The sequence below is a fragment of the Arvicola amphibius genome, chromosome 11 (assembly GCF_903992535.2).
Source record: "Arvicola amphibius chromosome 11, mArvAmp1.2, whole genome shotgun sequence".
Lineage (NCBI taxonomy): Eukaryota > Metazoa > Chordata > Mammalia > Rodentia > Cricetidae > Arvicola > Arvicola amphibius.
In genome coordinates, this window is record NC_052057.2 from 19,018,061 (window position 1) to 19,039,715 (window position 21,655).

Below are 21,655 nucleotides of genomic sequence, written 5' to 3' on the forward strand. Positions count from 1 at the left end.
ACTACCAAATACTAAAAATGATTTTCTTTTCCACTTCAATGTTTTTAATGAGAAACAGTAAAACTGAGGGGAAAGACTGGATTCTCCACCCTCTTCTGAGCCTCCATTCACTGGGTACTGCTTTGCAGAAACGGTTCACAAGATGCCCAGGTCACTTTCTTCACGAGCCCAGAAAGCTTGAGGAAGTCAATGGCGCCTCCAGAGAACACAGCCTCCAGGCAGCCCTGTGCAGAACCCAAACTGCCTTGGAAAGCTGAGAACTCACAAGTGCAAGCTTTGCTAACCCTTTTCTCACCTGGCTTCCAGTCTCCTTCACTAGAAGGCTCTGACTTCTGTTGAAAACTTCAAGTACATTAAAATGAGCTTCAGGTGAAGCTAATCTGTCTCTAAAGGCATCAGTGAATCTTAGCTACTAGCAGAAAAACACCTATGAAAATCACGAAACGTAAATGCAATATAGCTTTAAAATGAAAAAGTTATCATTTAAATATTATTAGAAGGATAATTTCAATCCAATCTGAGGACCTGCAAAATATTATTTTTACGAAGATAGTACCAGTTTTAAAATAATCAAGTCTTGGATATTAGTTTCTTTGTGTGTGTGTGTGTGTGTGTGTGTGTGTGTGTGTGTGTGTGTGTGCGTGCTGGGGTTCTAGGTATTGTATCTAGAGTACTGTGTACACTAAGCAATTGCAATACCACTGTCTAAGCACAACACTTTAAAAAAATACTTTTCTTTCTTTTTGAGACAAGGCTTTTTGCTAAGTTAATCAGGCTGGTGCATTTGCTCTGTATTCCCAAGCAGCTTTGACTTTTCTACCCTGCATTGGCCTCTCACTCAGCGGGGATTACAGGCCTGTGCTACTAGGCCCAGTTTCAAAATGTTATTGCTGTTGCTTGTTTTAAATGTGACTTTGACCTCATAAAATAAAAAAATATTTTTTAGATAATTTTTGTTTCAGAATTTTTCTAAATCAACTACGTCTGGGCTTAGATGCCATTTTCAAGGGAATCTTGTTTCTATACTGCCATCTTCACAGTATCTGAGTGAAGTTAAGAATGGTTTTTTTTTGTTGTTACTTTGTGAAGTGTTTGCGAACATGCTAGGATAATGACAAAGTGGTACTTGTATGTGAGAAACAAGATTAACTATTCATTATCGGACTTTGAAAATGCAAATTACGTAACTTATTTTCCCAGGGTTCAATGCAACAAAAGTCTGTGCTCAGCTTTGCCAGACCATGTCACCAGAGCCACTGCACTGAGCAGGCCTGGGAGTGCTCATCACAGAGTCAGAAACCACTTTGGGAAGCTGTTGCTATGTCAGGGTTTTTAATGGTCTCCTTTTTGACCCAACTTTACTTTTTAAAGTAAATGATAATGTGAGCTTCAAACAGAAAAAAAAAAGAAGAAGAAAACCTTCAAAATGTTACTGAACACCCGGACAGTGGTGGCGCACGCCTTTAATCCCAGCACTCGGGAGGCAGAGGAAGGCGGATCTCTGAGTTTGAGGCCAGCCTGGTCTACAAGAGCTAGTTCCAGGACAGGCTCTAGAAACTACAGGGAAATCCTGTCTCGAAAAACCAAAAAAAAAATGTTACTGAACAGCCATGAGTTCCAGGATAGCTGGGCCTACATAGAGAAAACCTTCCCAAAAAAAAAAAAAAAAAAAAAAAAAAAAAAAAAAAAAAAAAAGAAGGAAACAAAGAAACTACCACTGGAGTTACTCTATGAAAAATGTTGGATGACTGTATACGCAGTTAGTGATAGTCATCAGGCTTATTCCAAATGACAATAGCAAGTGCAAAATCTATATGGGAAAATGTAGGACAATGCAGCGAAAATAAATATGGAATGTTCCAAAACTAATGAATCTAGATTATGTTATATGAAATAACTGAATATTTAGGGTTATAAGAAGGTAGCCACAGTATGTTGCCCAACTATATGTCAACATTCAGGACTGCCCTTGAGTAGGCTCAGCAAGGGAAAGGTAACATTTTCCAAAGGGGCACCATACCAAACAACAACAGCCTTGCCAAGGACTTCCTGTGATTTCTGTCTCTGGCTTAGCGCTCTCTCTTCACTCCCCTGTGGCTGTGAGCTCATGCTCCTCACAGATCTGACCCTGCTGACTTCTAGGCTGGAGGGATTCTTACTCTGTTCTATTTGCCTTTTCAAACCACTTCCCTCTCTCTGTTCTCTCTTATTAAACAAGAAGTTAAAGAAGAACAACAACTTTCTTAGTATTCAGTGTATTTCAGGCATGGCTCAATGGACTTCTAATTTATATTAATCCTCAAGGAACCTTATGGTCTATTATTGTACCCACTACAGAGACTAGAAATCGGTGTTCCCCAGTGTAACAACATCGGGAACCTTCATGGGCAGTGCAACCATTACATGGAAGATGGACGGTTTCGGGGATTCTCTGGCTCTGGACCTGATATTCTTAACCACAAGGCTAAAATGGAACATTTCTAATTTTACTAGAAATGGGATAAAATTTCTGGAATTTACATCGTATGATCTAGATGTTTATATTTAGCTTACAATACTTTCAACCTTAGCACTTTTTTTCCCCTCCAGACAAAATTCTCCTTAGGGAGAGACCTCACTGATCTCAATTACACTGCGTTATCTTATATTTTACAACAGAGGAAAATAAAGCAAATTAAACCGCCACACACACACATTCCACGACAAAGAAATGGGAAGCGGGGGAAGAAGCTGCACCCTATTTATCTAAGTTATTCATGTGTCAAAGATTTTATAATGGGTTTCATTTTTACTAGTTAGTATGTACTGCTTCCAAAATATCACCAATTTACCACCTAATTAAAACACAAACAGCAAGCTGCCAACAAAAACTAAAAGTGGGCATGAGAAAGTAAGAAACAAAATGAAAAAGAAAGTTCACCAGGGTAAGAGAGGACGACATCTCTACCATGGCAGAACTCTCTAATTCAAACATCAGCATCAGAAAGGCAAATGAAGAGGCCATACCCAGTCACATTCAAAAATCGTAGTGGCCCTTTTTACATAAGGAGGTGCACGGTAGTTCTAATTTTCCTCCATTCACACTCAATCCTATGATTACCTTTTATATCCGTGTATGTTTTTATAGCAAAGAATTTTGAAATGTGTGCTCGGTTTAAGTTTGTTCTGATGATATTCTTGAAAGTCCAGCACTATCTGAATCTTTGTGGAGTGCTGCTGCAACATATGGTCTTTTTCAAATAAAGACACAAATGTTCATGGAACATTTGCTCATGTGGTTTGATTTTTACTCTTGCCTGATATTGTCTAAATATGCTCTTTACGGGCGACAGCATACACTCCCCAGAATCTGAATACAAGTTGTGAATGCATGTAGCTTAGACACCTGAATGTCTCTTACATAGAGCTGAACTCACTCTTACAGCAGCCAGAGAATGGTCCTACTACTTCCCTCTTTTGTACGTGGCCACAACTGCTAAACACAGTGTGTGACTGAAGCCAAGTGGACAGGTTAGCAGCCCAAGAGAGCACCCGTTCCGCCTTAGTTTGAGATATATCAACACAAAGTGTTTGCTTTACTATGGAGCATTTTCTTTCTTTCTTTTTTTTTTTTAGGCTTCTTGTTTTAATAAAGGATGAGAGAAGCCTTTACCATACTGTATCTGTGAATAAACATCAAATGTGCATTTAGTGTTTTAATACAAAACAAACATCAAGCTATTCCAATAACCCCCTGCAAACACTTCAGCTTTTTAGAACTATACCCTTTCTCTGTCATACACATAACTCCTTGACATTTTTGTTGCAAATTACAATTTCACAATATTGTATGTTTTAAACCATGTTTTGAGAATTTCTTCAAAAAATATACACCAAAGACATATTTCTAATACTTTGCCCCTCCATATTCTGGCATCAATTGAATTTCTAATGCTAGGTATATTTTTCAGCATGAAAAACATAAAATGTCAGGGGGTTCCTTTAGTTCTCCATTCCTCAGCGGTGATGTGTGCTCGTGAGTGACTTTGAACACGTTATTCCTGTGCTAAGTGCTGTATGGCACATTTCAGTGCCTGCATTTCCTTGGCCAGGCATTGGAAAACACAACCACACACTTCACCAACCTGTCCTCATTTGTCCCTTCATCCCTAGCGATTCGTGGGGCCCCAAGCTTTCATGCCATAGCCTTTCTTTCTAATAACTTTGGCACCATTATATCCTAAAGTTAACCTTTTTACTCATTTTTGCAATATAATTCCTTTAATCTAATTAAACATAAGTGTCCATAGTTTTCCTAGACACTGTGCTGAGATTATAAATCAATACATAAATCCCTGGTCTTGAGCTTTTCAAATCTAGTAAGAGGTCAAAGAATAGCAAAACCCTCATTGAAAAAAAAAATGCAACACCTTGAATCCAATACCAATAGGTAGCATTCAAAGTTAAATCCAGATATTTTAATTTTGATGACTCTCTCTCTCTCTCTTCAGGATGAGCCTTCGCTGCTAGTTTGGGTTCTCCTTCAAAGAATAAAGATAGCCCAGGCTGGCCTAGAACTCATGATCTTCCTGCCTCTGACTCCTTCAGCAAATGACCACCAGAAAGACAATTATCATATGTACTCACACACAAGTGGTTTTTAAACATAAAGCAAAGAAAACCAGCCTACAAATCATAATCCCAGAGAACCTAGACAACAATGAGGACCCTAAGAGAGACATACATGGATCTAATCTACATGGGAAATAGAAAAAGATCTCCTGAGTAAATTGGGAGCATGGGGACCTTGGGAGAAGGTTGAAGGGGAGGGGAGAGGATGGGAGGGGAGCAGAAAAAAAAGTATAGTTCAACAAAATCAATAAAAAAGAGGAAAGATAGAAAGAATATTCTATCATCTGTGTAGCTTCCATTATTCTCACTATCTGGGACACTCCAGTGTTAGTAGCAAACATTAGGCAAGATGAAAAGAATGTCTTCCCTTCTCCAATTATTTGTGTTCAGTCTTTGATGTTTTTCCCCTTTTCCACTGTCTGTCTGTGTCATGACAAAGATCTAATAGGGAACACACTTTAGTCCTTAGACAATGGAAGGCCTATCTACCTCTGAATGGTTTTCACTAATCAGACATGTTAATTTAATAAAGACACTATGCGGTTAAAAAAATGTTTACATCTCAGTCAACAGTTAATAAGAGTTAATAGTTATTTGAGCCTTTAATTTGTATTTTTATCATTTAATGTCTGTGATAATACATGCAATGATTCTTTAATTTTATTATTTTTAACATAATTTATAAGGAACAGCAGAGGGATTAAGAAATTTGTTTAAGATCACAGCTTCTAAACGCTGGAAGTGAAATTCTAATTCTCAATGGAAGAGTTCATGTGACCCACTAGTCAGTGGTATTTACTTCTACCTCTTATCATCCATGTATGTGTGTGTGTGTGTGTGTGTGTGTGTGTGTGTGTGTGTGCGCATGCGCATGTGTGTATCAGAGGAGAGGGAAGACTATAAGGTTCAAGGTCCAGAAAGAGTATGACCTTTGTTTTGCAGTTTCTACACGAGTAGTAGCTCGTGTGCATATGTAAGTGTATCTATTCTAGTTTCGTTTACTTTTTGATTCAGAAACACTTGCATTTGAGTTGTGACTCAATCATTTTCCAGCAGTGTGACCTTGGAAAAATGACACAGTAACAGCCACACTTTCACCATTTTCTGTATGCTAGCCACTGTGCTAAGTGCTGGCACAAACTGTCTCATTAAATCTTCATAAAACCTCTGACAAGGAGATAATATTATGCATATTTTAGAGAGGGAGAGACTATAGCTGAGAGAAGACTGCAACTAAGCAGCCCAAGGTCACAAAGCCAGATAGCGGTCTAGAATGAACTGGGTGGGGGCTGTGTTGATTCCCCTTGGTAGCACTGAGTTATACAAAGGATGAGAACAGAAGGCTGGCACCCAATGCAGAGGGTGTTCAAAGAGCAAGGATCTTACAGTCAGCTTCTGTACCTGCAATTTCTGGTGTCAGTCAGGAGTGAAGGCCTTGGTGGGACAGTGAGCCCTGGTGAAGACCATGGTGGGCCAGTGAGCCCTGGAGAGAAGACCATGGTGGGCCAGTGAGCCCTGGAGAGAAGACCATGGTGGGCCAGTGATCCCTGGACTGAAGACCATGGTGGGCCATTGAGCCCTCGACGGAAGACCATGGTGGGCCAATTAGCCCTGGGGTGAAAACCATGGTGGGCCAGTGATCCCTGGGGTGAAGACCTTTGCAGGCCAGTGAGCCCTAGGGTAAAGACCATGGTGGGCTGTTCAATTTCATAAAGTCTTACTTTGCTCATCTTCATGATACAATGATAACAGTATCATGTTTCTTTTTTATTAATTTTATTTGACCATTTCATACAGGTATATGTATTATCATTACCTTCTCCCCTACTCTTCTCTTACCTCCCTCTTATCCCTACCTCAAGTCTTCTATGAAAAAAATTAGATGAGATTCAAAGGTAGGCAATCAATAAAATATGAAAATTAACAAAGAGATCATTTCAATTCTGTAAAACTGATCAATATGCCTTTAGCTCTATATAAAAATGAATAATAAATAGGAGTGTTTTACAAATCTCTAAAGTATCAGCATGTGGTCACAGCCCTGCATTTATCTTTCCATTCAGTTGCTCTGACAAAGCACAGGTATGTTCTTTCATTTCTTTTCTACATGGGCATGTCTAATGAAGCTTACAGACTTTGACTTAATTGTTACAGTGGGTAAAATAAATAATAAAAACTTTATATTTGCTTAGTTCACCATCTACTGTAAATATCACCACCCCCCCAAACCCATAGAGGTCTCTGCTCCAGGGAAGACGAGAAAAGGCAGGGATGGACAGTGTTTAAGTTTCAGCTCAGCTGAGTTATGCAGAAGCTGGGGTCTGGATCTTATTTTCTGAAAAGGCTTACATGGACAAGAATTCATACTCTTCTTGAAATAACTACCATTAGCAATTAATTTACAGGTATTTTCATTAGTTTTGACAGTTTACATTCTTATATTCATCTGTTATTCCACCCCAAGAGAATCTAAGCTCTCCCTCCAGAGAAATACAGCAAGAGAGGTGCACACAAGGCAAGCTTCAGCATCATGCAGTCTCCTAGTCTTCTTCCCCACACCTTGGTTTGTAAATGACTAAATGGGCTGAACACAAACAGAATAGAAACAAATATTACCAAATATATTTTCAGTTTGCAGAGTTACGAACAAGGATATACTTTAACTATAGTACTATAATTAGGTTGAACTTTGGTTCTAGCATAGAGTATTGATTAAGATAATTAGATTTATAGTTTTAAAAAGGTTTCAGAATGTTATGAATTGATAGGAATGCTGAAATCAGAAAGTTCACCCCCAGATCAGTGCCTGTGAGGGCAGAGTGAATTATGCTAGAAATAAGCTACGTGGAGGCACGGTGCGGTACTTCTGTGTGCATGGTTCGTACTACCTCCTTCCACAGCTCAGAAACAGCAGCACTAGCACCCAATGCAGATCCTGTACCTACTCACAGGTACGTTTCCCTCATTAACTAGACACAGAGGGATAACCCTGAAAACTGCAAACAGGCTCAGGTTGTGGCTCCCACTTGTAATGCCAGCACTGGAGACTCAGATGGAAGAGTTGAGTGAGAATTGTGTGTGTGTGTGTGTGTGTGTGTGTGTGTGTACACACGTGAATGAGGGAAGGGAAGGGCAGAAGGAGAAGAAAAAAGAACAAATCCCAGAGGAAAGAGACTGCTGTGTTATTAGAGTGCCTGAATGTGCGGCAGGAACTCCAACAAGGGACAACTGTGTGCTGTGCTACCACATCAACCCTGTACTCCCGCTTTCTAGTTAGAAGAATGGAGTATGCAACTCGTTTAGTATTTTTTTGTTGTTGTTTTAAATATTCAATGGAGGGGTAACTAAAATACAGGCATTTTTGATAAAATAGAAGATTTTCTTTTTTATCCATTTTAAATCTCAAAAACAACCTTACTAAAGACACAGAGAAGACTCTAAGATGGAGGGACAAGGTGCTTCAAATTCCAAACGCAAATCATGAAGTAAAATACGTCAAGTTTGTTCAATGCCAAAATTTCGAATAAGTAAAATAAGAATAGAAATAAATAAAATAGAATAGAAAAGTAAAATTCACACAGAACCACCCTACCCCCCAAAAAAACGTTTGCAGTAAGTATCTGTCCACTGAAGGACAAGTTTTGGCTATGTTAGCAAACAAGAATTCTCTATGTATTCATTACTAAAATCCATTTACGTTAAACCCACAGCCAGAGGTTTTGTTTCCTTTGCATGTGAAATAACTTCCTAGAGAAACCAGATTCTTACCTTTACATATCTTCTGGAGAAGTTTCCTGGCGTACTCTTAAAATTCTTGAGGTCTATGTCAACAGCCACTCTCTTCCTCCCAAGGCCTTAGGAGTCGGAGAAATCCCAACACCTGCTGCTACCACTGAGTGTCGAAGCTAGGAAAGTTTCAGGGTTTGGACAGTAGGACCACTGAGCCACAGCCAAAGCTCGGGAAGCCTTCGCAAATGGAAGCAAGTGTAGAGGGCTCTGTGGGACCCAACACAGAGCTCAATTGTAGCAGCAGGGGGAGGAATACTCCCCACCCTCACAAGGGTTTAGAGGCAGCCATCCAGGGACCATGGTTCTACCAAGGGGCAGTGCCAAGAAGGTAGAGACATGACCAGCCAGCACAAGACCCTGGGAGGAGAGCAGCAACCAGCACAGAGCTCAGGTAGCAACTGAGAACAATCACCAAGATTCCCACCAGGACACAAGAAGCAATGGAGAATTGCAACAAAATACATGGGGCAGCCATTCACACATCCCACAGAAAGCCATGGATGAAGGGGATGGAGGGCTAGTTCTAGAAAGAAAAGTGGGGGACACATGGAATGGCATGCCTGCTGTACTAATGTTAAAATTCCAAAAGTAGCATAAAACTTCTACACCCTTCATATCAAATTAATTTATAAATGTAAAAAAAAAAAGTCCCCAGGAAGCTGGTCCACAGGCAAGAGGTAGAAAGCCAATGCTGTGTAGAATTGGAAGAGAAAATAGGAAGACACAGATTAAACTCAATTAGTTTTTTAAAAACTACTTGAGAGAAATAATTATTTTCTAATTGTGCAACACATATTTCAAACTATATCACTTTCAACCAGAATCAGATGAGGGTGAACAGGGAATTTGACGAAGAGAAGAATCTGATTTAAAAAAAAAAAAAGGAAAAAAAAAAATGGAGGTATTTAAGGAATGTACAGGCTTGACAAGGGCAAGAGATGAAGCTAAGAAAGACAAGAGAACCAGAAAGGAAAGGCAAATGTGTCAGTTCAGTCCACTCCCACAAGCCTTGAGGAGCTCATGCCAAGTTACTTACTATGTCCACTAGATCATGCAGGAGATAGATCTCAGGTAACTCTGCTTTGGTAAGCAGGATGAAACTTAGAAACTAAGTATAAATGTTGAGAAGATGTTAGTAATATCAAAATGAAAATGACTGTGATAACTTGGGCATTTTCACTTTATAAAATTATGAGCAAATTAACGATGAGCAGTACTTTAGACTTGCTTTTGGACATCTGGACATAGGTGTGAAAAGACATAAGGATAGCTACGTGTGTGTAATTCTTCACTTTGGGTATCAACTTCATTTTCAGAGCAACTGAAATGCTAGCAATAATCTGTTCAGTTGGTACACAAAAGCTCAAGTAATTTAGTGACTGTTTAAAATAACCCTTTTAAAACAAAGTTAATTCCCTTCCTCATAGACGGTCAATAATATATGAAATAAAGCTATTTATTGGAGGGAAGGGAAGTTTACCTATGTCTGAAAAGTCACCAAGAACCAAGTATTGTTATAAAATAAAATAAAATAAAATAAAATAGAAACAATGCTACCATATAGCCAGCTCTCATTAAGCAATTAGCATGTTAATTTGGAAGAAATAGTGATTTTATAAAGAGAACAAAGAATCTCAATTTCTGTTTTTAGAAATTTGTTCTCTCTCTCTCTCTCTCTCTCTCTCTCTCTCTCTCTCTCTCTCGTGTGTGTGTGTGTGTGTGTGTGTGTGTGTATACATGGCATGTGGAGGCACATGTGTCATGGCACATACAAGGAGGGCAGAGGGCATCACTGTGAAGTCTTTCTGTCCACCTGTAGTTGGCTACAGGGATGAGCCTGGGCTCCAGGCGTGCACAGCAAATGCCATTTGTACACTAAGATACTGTGATAGCCTTGCATTTCCCTTTAAGAGTCCTATTTCAGTAGGCTTAGATTTTGGAGCACATTTGTTTCAGTGATACTTGCCACAGCCTTTACCATTTACATTAAGTTCTCAAATGTAACTGTTGCAGATTTTAGAAAATATCTCTTAAGTATTAATATAGGCTAATTAGTCTAGGAAAAACTGTGGTCTACAGACTTAGGGAAAATTTTAAATTAGTATTTCTCCCAAACTATGAGATAAACACACAAGATGTTAATGGGTGTGTTATTAGTGCCTGATACAAGTCATGAGAAAATGTATCTCTATACCAAAAAATGAGTTCTATTTTGAAGAAAGAAAATACTAGTTCATTCAGAGTATTAATGAATAATATAAAAGTCAAACACTATCTGATTAACATAAGCATTATTATACTAATTTGCTTACATAAGTCTCTCTACTTGAAAATAATGTTCCTGACAAGACTCATGCACATCAATTTAATTTAAAAACTATAACCTACTAGTATGAATAAAGCAGGCTTGCATTACAAGTGAAAGGAAAATAGTTACTTTCATCTAAGAAAGCTTAACCGTGACTCAAGTCAAGGGCAAGAATAAAAGATAAAAGACAGAATAAAAAATTCTATGGAAGACTCTATCCCTTTGGTTGAACTGTCAATCCAGTTTGAGAATTAGCCTGATTGTGAGTAAATGCTATCTCTACTTATGAAGCTAACTAAGCAAGCTACAGATCAGGCACTAACATGTAGAACACCCCTTTCTTAAACGAGTTCTCAATGTACATAGCCTCAGAGGTTCTTTTCCCACAGAATCCTGAAATGCTAGCCTATCTCTCAACATCTTAGCTGCCTTCCCATTTGCCTCACTCACCAACATCCATTAGCCAACTTCACGCTTCATCTTCCATGGATAGTATACAGTTTCTGCCACTGAAAGGACCCAAGGTGCTTCCCTTAAACACATCCCCTATAACTGCTACAGCACTAACAGTTGGGAGTTTCCTGGTCAGCCATTTTCCATGCCACAGTATTAGCATCCGTCAGTGGCAGCAGTAGCTGGAACAGTGTCAGGTCCACACCCTGCAGGATGTTAGCCAAAGCATTCTTCTTTGTTCCACACCCACACAAACTACGCATGTGTTTGCACTTATCCCACACTAAGTGTCAAAACAGGTGTATTTCTGCGAGCATACTTAAAATCTGTTCTCCAAACGAGTGACACAAATCCTGTTACTATGAGATACTAAGTTTCCAATCCTATAAACGTTGATCCTAAGGAAACCACACTTACCCTTCCATACTTTCTTTACCCTCCTCACACCCAGCAAACAAATTACCTAACTTAAAACCTGTTGCTGAAAGAAAGCTACCATGTAAAATAATTGCTACCACGAGATTTTGGTCAATTTTAAAATAATACTCTAACTGCCTTCCTGGAATAGAAACACTTTTGCAAAGACCACTGTTTTCATAACTTGTACAACATTCTAACTACATGGGGAAACATCAGTTCTTGTGATTTTTACAGAACGAGCAATGTTTCTCTGTTTCCATATTTTTTTTTTTTTTTGGTTTTTCGAGATAGGGTTTCCCTGTAGTTTCTAGAGCCTGTCCTGGATCTAGCTCTTGTAGACCAGGCTGGCCTCGAACTCAGAGATCCGCCTGCCTCTGCCTCCAAGTGCAGGGATTAAAGGCGTGCGCCACCACCGCCCGGCTCTGTTTCCATATTTTATTTCCATTCTGATGTCATTGATCACTTACTTCCTTTTCACTAGAATATGACTGGATAACATAGCCTGTAGAATCATTAACAGGCATTCAAATGATTTGTCTAGAAGTTCAATCATAGAGATAAAAAAGATAACAAGATTTATTTCTTTGGAATTTAAATAGCTCAAGGGGAAGTGAAAAGAGATTAATATATTACTATCACAGACTTACTAGAGAATTATGAACATGAAAGCCCTATTCTCTGCATAGTAGACAATTATCCTTATTGGTGAAACTGGAAGCCTGTGTGCCAGGACTCTTAGCATGCTTCTCCAGTGTTTTACATCAGCACAGCAAGGTGAATGCCAGGCATAAAGTGCCACCTAGGATCATAACCCTGATAAAGCAGGAAAAAATGTAGACTTGGGAATGCACCTGTGCCACTGTCACCTTCTGCCCATCCTCTTGAGAACTGACTTCTAGAACCCATCAAGAATCAGGCTAGAACCACGGTGGGAAGAGGACCTGCCAATGTCCACTCCCTTTGGAAACATACAGATATGAACAGACGTTTCCACAAGTAAACACATTTCTCTAACGTTTCATGGTTCTCAAATGTTAGACTGTCAAGAACTAATCCAGTTGTCGCGTGTTTCTAAATAGACCATCTCTTCGGAAGCCCCACCAAGACAATGGCACTGTTACCAGCAGGGCTCACTCTGTTGGGGGACCACTGCTGCAGTCACTGGTATATCCATTCCCTCTCAGCCCGTGGATTTAATTATGTGAAGACTGAGACAATAATTATGAGTTCACACAGAGCTTAAGAAATTCAAGAGGCACCCCATGAGATACAGGCTGAAACCCCTGAATACTGAGTAGCTGAAGTGACTGTCCTTGAAGGAGCTGCGGTCACAAGTCTATCAGACCAGGCAGTTCATCCCAGGTCCCTTAGGGTAAGGCAAAAATAATACAGACAGCAAGCAGTTCTTTCACCAGCTGTGAGCCTAAGTCCAGATTTTTTTTGGGGGGGGGGGACTTCTATTTGTTTAGTTGAAACTTAGTAAAGCGTGGACCGAAAGAATCCATGATAACTCCAGAAGTACATTTTTTTTTTTTTTTTGCATGAAAGCACTTCCACCATGAGCTTTAGAAACACAGCCCCTGGGCAGCAATTACCAACAACTTATTTAGGTGCCTATGTGGGCTCCCTTCAGGTGACACGCCATGTAAGCTTATTTATTCTTAATTACTTCTAAAATCAAAAGTGTCCATAAAAGGAGATGGTCAGTTCTATCTGGTTTCTAGTCCACTCTTTCCTCTACAACACCCCTGCACAGTGGTGGTTTATATCAAGGAATGAGCTTGATTTACTCAGCAATTAACAACAGATTTAAATCTGTCTCAGCCTCCAGTAGGAACACTGGATCTAACACACAAAAAAAGCTACAAAAAAAGGTATACTCTACCACCTTTTGGTAAGAAAAATGAAATAACAGATTTTTGTATACGATGGATTATAGGATTTATGTGTAGACAGAGTCCAAATAACGGAGGCCAGATTGGCACTGAACTTATGATATTGCTATCTTACCTCCTGTTCAAATGGTTTTATTACCTTGGCATTATTAAGTGAGAGCTAGGAAGATCCATCAGTCATTTCTGTTGTCATAGAGCATATATAAATAGGGACAGAGACTTATAAATTATGATTTTCAATCTATGCAGAGCTCATACAATCTGTTAAGTTATTTCTTGTTGATGGCAGGGGCAGTGTGAGTGGTAAGGGCCAAGTGTAAGCACCTAGTTATGAAAACATTTCACTCACATGCAAGAATCAGTATAGCCAGTGTTTGCAGATAAATAAGCGAGGTACTCTTTATATCCATCAGCTCTTACTGGGCCCATTCCTTTTACCTAATTCCTTGAATAAGGCTTCTTATGAAAACAAAATATTAATAAGCACAAATAGAGGTCACATAGATCAAACAGGTGAGGTTTCAGTGTACTTCCATAGTAGATAAACAAAGATTCACAAATATTTAGTAAGGAGAGATTTGTGTGGGAATGGTGCCCTAAAAGTGAAACACTCTATTTGTGCTACACACCCCTGAGTCATATGTCCTTAGACTGTGATGCTTTAAATAAAACTGGCTAAAGAGAACCCTCAAGTGACTCAGGATGACTGACTGTGTCCACTCCAGGAAAAGGAAGAACTTTCAGTGTTTGAGGTAGGATTTGTCTTCTACAGTTTAGAAAACAAACATTTCTCTTTCCATTACACATGGGACAGGGGAAGGCAGGGAAAGTTGGGGTTTAGTGAGCATTTAGCATTTGTACTAACTGAGTATTTTTTGTGAGATGTTAGCATTTACCTCTGCAAAGTTTGTGCACAGCAACAATGAAAAGTACAACTGGTGACAGGACCAGCAGAGCAAACCGGCTCACTGCAGTTTGCATTTCCATGAGTACAATGATACCAAATTATATATCCCTATAGCTATGCAAAATAAAAAACCTATGATCTCTAAATTAGGCGAGTTTTCGACTTCTATTTTATTACACATCACTAATTTATATTTTTAACTGAGAAAGGGATGTTTTTCCAAATGAGGCAGATTGTGTCCTGGTATCTAATGAGAAAATACTGAACAGAATTTATAAGAACGACTCAGAGATGGACAAGTAAGAATCACATATCTACTACGTATAGATACACATGCAACACAACAAATGGCATCACAAATAACCAAGCAGTATAAGGAAGAGTGTCCCTGCCAATATCCACCTTTCTCATGAGCTGAAAATATGGCATTCAAGCCAGTGGGCCCTACTTGACAAAGAGTCAAATAAATTAATAGCATGCTAGCTGAAGTTTATATTCTTGCATCCAGTTCAGTCCGTTCTCATTACCTGTTTTTGAGGCAAGCATCTTATTATTTCCATTTGACATGTGAGGAGATTCAGCAAAAGCGGTTTCTTTGCACATGACTACTCCTTTTTTTCTACAAATGGGAAATTAACAGAACCCCACCAATAGCCACAGGCATACAACTTACTTTCCAGTTTTCAGTTATGGGCTCTGAAGTACCTTTGATAAAACATAGTGATAACGACCACTAACACTTATAGAAGGCCACAGAAATGACTCTCAGACTATTGGATAGCTGTACTTCTTTAACTGCACATAACTGAATGTTCTACACAAGCAAAAATTATTTCAAAGAGCCAACACAATCAAGACACTCAGAGTGCTTCTGTTTGCATGGAGTATCTGAATGGGACCTCGTGTTGTGAAGAACATTCAGGGCTTTCTTTCCCCACAACCACCACAGCAGCGTGAGTTACGCCAATTAGCTCCACTGAAGAACATTACCAGCCTTTTATTTTATGCTTCCTTAAACTCAAACCTAACCTTTCCCCATTTTTGTTCTATTCCCAGCTTTTGCAAGCTTTCTACCTGGGTATTTGGATCTTTGGTGCTACTGGAATTTCCTGTTTTGGCCACTGTGGCCCCCAAAGGGCTCAAAACTGCATATTAGTCAACACCCTTGCTTAAAATACACTCTCCCTGCCCCGCCTTTTTTTTTTCCTTCTAGAAGTGACTAATCTTCCTGTTGTTGCACTCTGTCAGCTCTCCGCCTGGTATGCTTTCTCTGTTGTATAACATTTACTTTTGCCAGCTCTTTCTGGAACTCCTATCTCATTGGGGCTAGCCTTCCAGTTAACAGTTTGAAACAGTCTTTATGTTTTAACAAATTTTGTCATCAACTTGTTTGCTATTCTTGTGAAACCATTTTCTCCGGGCAAATTTGCAACTACTATTTGAAGGACATAAATAAATACCCATTTGCAGATCTTTAAAGTTTAATTCTGCTAATCCTGGGTGTTACCAGAGACCATAACTAGCTTTCTATTTTCCCTCCACCTTTAAAATGTTCACAAAAAGCAATAAATATCACCCCACTTAAAATATCTCCTCACAGTACTTCTCTGTAATATCAAAAAAAATGTCTACACACAATTAATAATTCAATGTAACAGTTCTATATTGTCTACATTCCTATTGCAAAATAAACTTTATGCCAAGACATTACCTTCTGCTTTAACCGTAAGTGATTATACGAGCTGCATTATAGTACTTAAACGTACATAAAAGGACTATTTCTGGACTATGTAACATATCTACAAGACATCAAGTATGCAACCACTGTTTAATACATGCTAAAATCCACAGAAGAATTACATTCCCAGGGCTGCTGAGACAGCCAAGCTGGTAAAAGTGCTTGTCTAAGCCTGGTGCCAGCATTTGCTCATGTCTAGTCTACTGAATGGTGGGGGAGAGAGTTGACCCTGCAAAGTCGTTCTCTGATGAGTACAAGCATGCCTTGGCATGTCCAACCACACAACACCACACACAAACAACAGTAATAAATGAAGTACATTGTTAGACAATTACATTTCTAACAAAACAAAATCATAAATGCTAACCCCAGACTTCCATAGCACTTTCTGGATGAATTCTATGTATCTTCATGCTTATTATTCAACAGTTATCTTAAGAACCTCAAGCTCGTCTTTAATATGTACAGGATACATCCTAGAAGAGAAGATGAAAAACTAACATTTCATCTTTATCTTCTAAAACTAGGCGTCCGGTGAAGCTCGCATACAACTACAGAGGAACCTCACAGGATCATCTCATTTGCATTCGTCTAAGGGGGATTTCCAGTATTCTTGATTTTAATTTTACTTTCAAAATGACTAATTTAAATGAAACAGCCATTTATGTTTCTTTGTGTCAGTGTGATTTACTCAACTCACAAGGATCTTACTGTCATGATTTTAGATAATAAGGCCCAGAAATTTGAAGTTGGAGATCCTCCTAAAAAATGTATGCAGGAAAGGCAAGGTTGTCTGGGCGTTGTTTAATATTAACTGAGGGATGAAGAGTATGGGAAGATGATAGAACAAAAGAGATGGAGATATTCACTGATGTATCCATGAGTATGTGCCTACAAAATGCTGGCTTATTCCTGTATATATAATTTAAACACATATACCTATGGGTTATTAAAATGTTTTGACCTAATTTTGTATATGTTCGAAATTGAAATAATAAAAAACTCACTCCCCCAGAAAAATAACATTAAAAAAATAGAGGAATTGATGTCTAGGAAAATAATCAAGCTGTATTTCTATTTCAGCATCAAAGATACAAAAATTGGTTTCTAAGTTGGGCTTGCTATTTACAATCTAGCCTGGACAGCCTAAATCAATGTACTTATATCCATGGGCAAATGTTCATGTGTTTGACATAGAAATGTCTTCTTGTCTTTCTGAAAAAAAAAAAGGTTTTCATATATTTGAAAATGAATTATCTAAAAAGAAAAATCTATGGAAAAAATCTAAGATTATATCTATATCAATGGAAGTAGAGTGAGGGAAGAGTGGAGTCAGCTAAGTGCTCACTGTGCAGCAAGACAGTGTACTTACTGTTCAGCTCACTCCACTACAAGAGGGGTGCTATTATTTCTACATTACAGACCAGGAGCTGAACCACAGAAGGGCTAAGGTAAATGCTGTCACTCAGCTGATACATGAAATAAGTTATGTGCTAAATGTCTCTATAATATAGAAAGAACACATCAAAATGAAATTTTACATGGCTACTCAGCATAGGCTAATTTTTCTCAAAGAGGCTCTCTGGAAAAGGAGTTGTCCTTGGATTGTAGTGTTTGCCAATTTCCATGGTGTAAATCATCTTTCCACAGCCAGTCTTAAGGTGCCAATGAGACATCACGGATGAGCAGACAGCCCAGCAGCTCCAGGACACAAAATTGGAGAGAGGGCCAGTGGAAGAATGAGTAAATAAAAGACAGTTTGCAAGTGTTATCGGTGTTGTGTACAGGACCCTACGCAAATATTAAATTTATATTCTAAGCTACTAAGTTCCTAAGGAGAATACGGTGATTCGTTAAAGCAATGAAAATAAACAATTAAGAGATTCTTCAAGATAATACTTTCTCTTAAAGTCATTTGCCATTTAAAAAGCATTCTTTGCAGGTGATGAATACACTGTAATAATTACTAAAGGATTTCCTGCTACACTATTCCTATTACTCTTTCTGGGGCTCACAAGACCATTTGCTACTTACTAGAGAAGCTGAAAGCAAATGCACAGCTAAAAGAAACCATCTGACCTGGGTCAGCAACAGACATTGTAACCAAAAACAGAGGGAGGGGTATTTTTGTATGTCCTACATTTTCAAATTACATGTCAGGTATTCAATGAATACTGAACAACAGGATCAAAAAACAAGACCAATCAAAGGACTAGACACTTTTACTATAAAACATTTTAACTTATGTACTCTCATGAATAGATATATATGAGGAACTTTTATCAATATTAATATATTTACACTATAGCGTTAAAAGCATTAGTTACACATGAAGAACAGCATTAAATAAGTAAAGGCAAATTTTACAGGTATATTAAAGAAGGTCAGATTACTAACACATGGATCTAATCACTTTAAAGTTCCCTCACTCAATAATCAAGTTAATTATCAATGAAGTATTTTAGATACATTTTAAACACAATATTTATCTTTCTCATAGAACTGAATGCGATACTAAAGAGAGGCAACTAGTGATCAACAAGGTAAAGTGGCCAGTATGTTCCCATTTTCGGCATCTGGCAAGTCCTTTGCTGACTTGTTACTAAATCTGGTTTTCAGAAGCCCACAGCTGATTTAACAGAATCCAGTGATCAACTGGCTTCTGAGTACAAATGTGACTCGTTGCACTGATCCACTTATTACATTTATATGAAAGGTGCTTCTGAGCTTCATTAAGTGTCTGTACACGCTGCATTTGGTGTTTTCTTGATCACCCAAGTATGACCCCTAAATTTCATGGGGTCAAGTTAATTATTGATTTGTACTCCTAATGCTTATAAATGCCAAAGCAAAGGTCACAGTTTCAGTTTTCTGCATTAGGGAGAAAAACTCCCAGGTATGATTAAATTTTTTTTTTTAAAAAAATCAATCCATAATATTGCTGTCCAGTTGGTAAAATAATTCAGCCAATTTCTTTACTTAAATGTATTTTACAGTCCAATCCTTCAGACTGAGAACAGGATACACACATATGAGGACTTTTTATCATTGTGCTATTCCACATTAAATTAAATTACATTAAGTTAAAATACTTTTGACATTTTATGTTCATGGCTATTTTCATATCTTTGACATAGACTTTCAAAACATGGCTTCTTCAATTTTTAATGAAATATATGACCTAACTGTAAGAACTCTGATTAAATAGTAATTTTAATCTTGGGCTGGAGGAAGGTTTGGGCATTGGTTGAGTTATCTTATTTTGATAGTATAGCATAATCCACTCTACTTTACATTCAACGCAAGTCAAATGGTATTTACCTGCAACCTCTCCTGCAGTCCTGTGGCTAGTCAATATTCACAGGGACTAAGGAAGGAATACCCTCACTTTGAAAAGTTCCCAGACAGGGAGGGAGTTGAAAACCTCACAATGATATGCAGTAGGAGACTGGGTAGTTTGGTTATTCCTCTCTGAATTTTATGCAGTAAAATAACAATGAAAATGTCACTTCATTTTCTATATTGCTTTCAGGTCTGATCATTCTGTATCCTCTACCCTGAGTGAAATTGTTTCTTCTGCTCTCAGCAGCCCTGAAAGGATATGCATACCAGAAACATTACAGGGACTGAGTAGCTTGTATGTGTGTGCTCAGGAATATGCTCACACACAAAGACACATTGACAACAATGACAGTGTTGTCAAGTTCAGTCTTCAATAGCTATCACTGGTGCTTGGTAATATTCCATTTCTTTGTTCATTTCCTCACATGAGCCTGAATCAGAGTGAATGCTATCCCCCTCATGTCGTGCTCTTGCTGGATGCTCAGTCTGAAGAGTCTTTTTGCTTACAGGTGCCATGTTATCAGAAAGACTCATACCAGAATTAAAGCCCTCAGGGGCCATTCCCTCAGCATTCACTTCCGTGGTGACTGCTTCAAATTCATCTTTTTTTATTATCTTCCTCTGGTGCCATATCTACAGAAATATCCATCTGAACACTCTTTTCAGAGAATGCAGCTTCAAGTAAGATAGAAAAGTTTTATTTACACTTTATTGAACTGAAAAAGGTGTTTATATTTTTTCAAAATATTTGTATTTGTTGTGTCTGGTGAAACACCTGTACTGAGATGCAGAGGAGAAAGCATCTCCTTTAGATAAGACATGCAGAAAACATGGAGAGAAATACCCTTTCAACTCGGTAGTTAAAATAAAAACGTTTCATTTACTGACATTCCATTCATTTGGCATTGACAAATATGTGTGTAGCAGCATTTGCCTCTGAAAATGTGCTCTTATGAGGTATAGTGTTGACTCTTAAATGCATGACTGTTTGTACGTTATGTATAGAAGACAGGTTTTTTTATAATTTATAAAGTTCAGCCTTCATTAATAAAAAAACAACAATAACAGAAAAAGAGGTCATGAATTTACAAAGGGTGGGGAGTGCAAGGACAGATTTGGATAGAGGAAAAGGAAGGGAAAAACACATAATTATATCAAAAGGATTAAAAATATTTTAATAGTTTCTATATAATTATCTGACTTTTCCAAAATGAGAATGAACAGGCTGTAAATTAGGGATGAAGGGTTTCTTAGAAAGAACTTGATAGGTGCATATTTTTAAAAGAAAGAACAAAAATCCTTAAGAATTTAAAAGCAGATTTGATTGAGTTTATAATGCTACTGTGTGCCTCACAAATAGGAAGCAAAATCAAAGCCCACAACTGCAGTTACAATACAAAATGCTTCACAGCCTGATGAAGAAGATCATTCCAGGATCAACTGCTGTCGCTTGGGCCTTTTACTTTTCCAACATTCAAGATAAGAAAAGAAAACTAGCCCCATAACCACCAACAACCGAAATGGATGTAACATGAAGGCTCTGTCGGCACTCATCTCTTCTGAGCACCAGGAGAACAAGGACCCACTGTTCTGACGTAGGAGGCTACTGCACAGCAAGGAGAGGTGGCTCACAGAGCTGTCCTTTTATAGAACTCTAACAAGATATATCTCCTCTGATAACACACGCAGTAAGAAAGAATCAGGAAGCATCTACAGCCACGTGACAGCAAGACTTATTCTTAGGGAGATGAAAGCTGTGAGGTTCCTGACAAGAGACAGAAAATGCCCAACAGACTGCGATGCTCTAGTGGTGATTTCAGCATCGCCAGCTACATAAATAATTATTCTACTCTAACCCTTAAGAAGTGTCAAGTGCTAAATTTTTAATCCCTCTTGATGATCCTTTTCCAAAGTGGATAAACGTAGTTGCCTCCAGAATCAGATGCTTAAGTGCCAAAACTGCTGGCACCAACTCTTATCTGGAGTGTTTTCCTCTCTCAAAAAACATTCATGACTTATAAAACATGGCTTCTATCACATCTCTGTCAAGGATGGTGAGAGGATAAGAGTAATGATCAATTCTGCATTTAGCAGAATCTGAACACATTTTGTGTCTTTGGATTCTCTCCTACTTTAAACTGAAATTTTTCAAACTATAAAGTGTTTAGAATTAGAAAACGTCTTTCTAGTAT

At 38.4% G+C, this 21,655-nt stretch overlaps 1 protein-coding gene across 18 annotated transcripts in view; it reads right to left on the bottom strand.

Annotated features, from left to right (window-relative positions):
• The window catches only part of Mbnl1 (muscleblind like splicing regulator 1), a 169,859-nt gene that overhangs the window by 75,757 nt on the left and 72,447 nt on the right, over positions 1–21,655 (bottom strand). The window contains exon 2 of one of the 18 annotated variants that reach the window (XM_038347456.1): positions 8,380–8,607. The exons of the other annotated variants lie outside the window; for them this stretch is intronic. The gene's annotated coding sequence lies outside the window, so the exon portion shown is untranslated. The remainder of the gene's footprint in view (positions 1–8,379; positions 8,608–21,655) is intronic. 18 annotated transcript variants of the gene reach the window in all.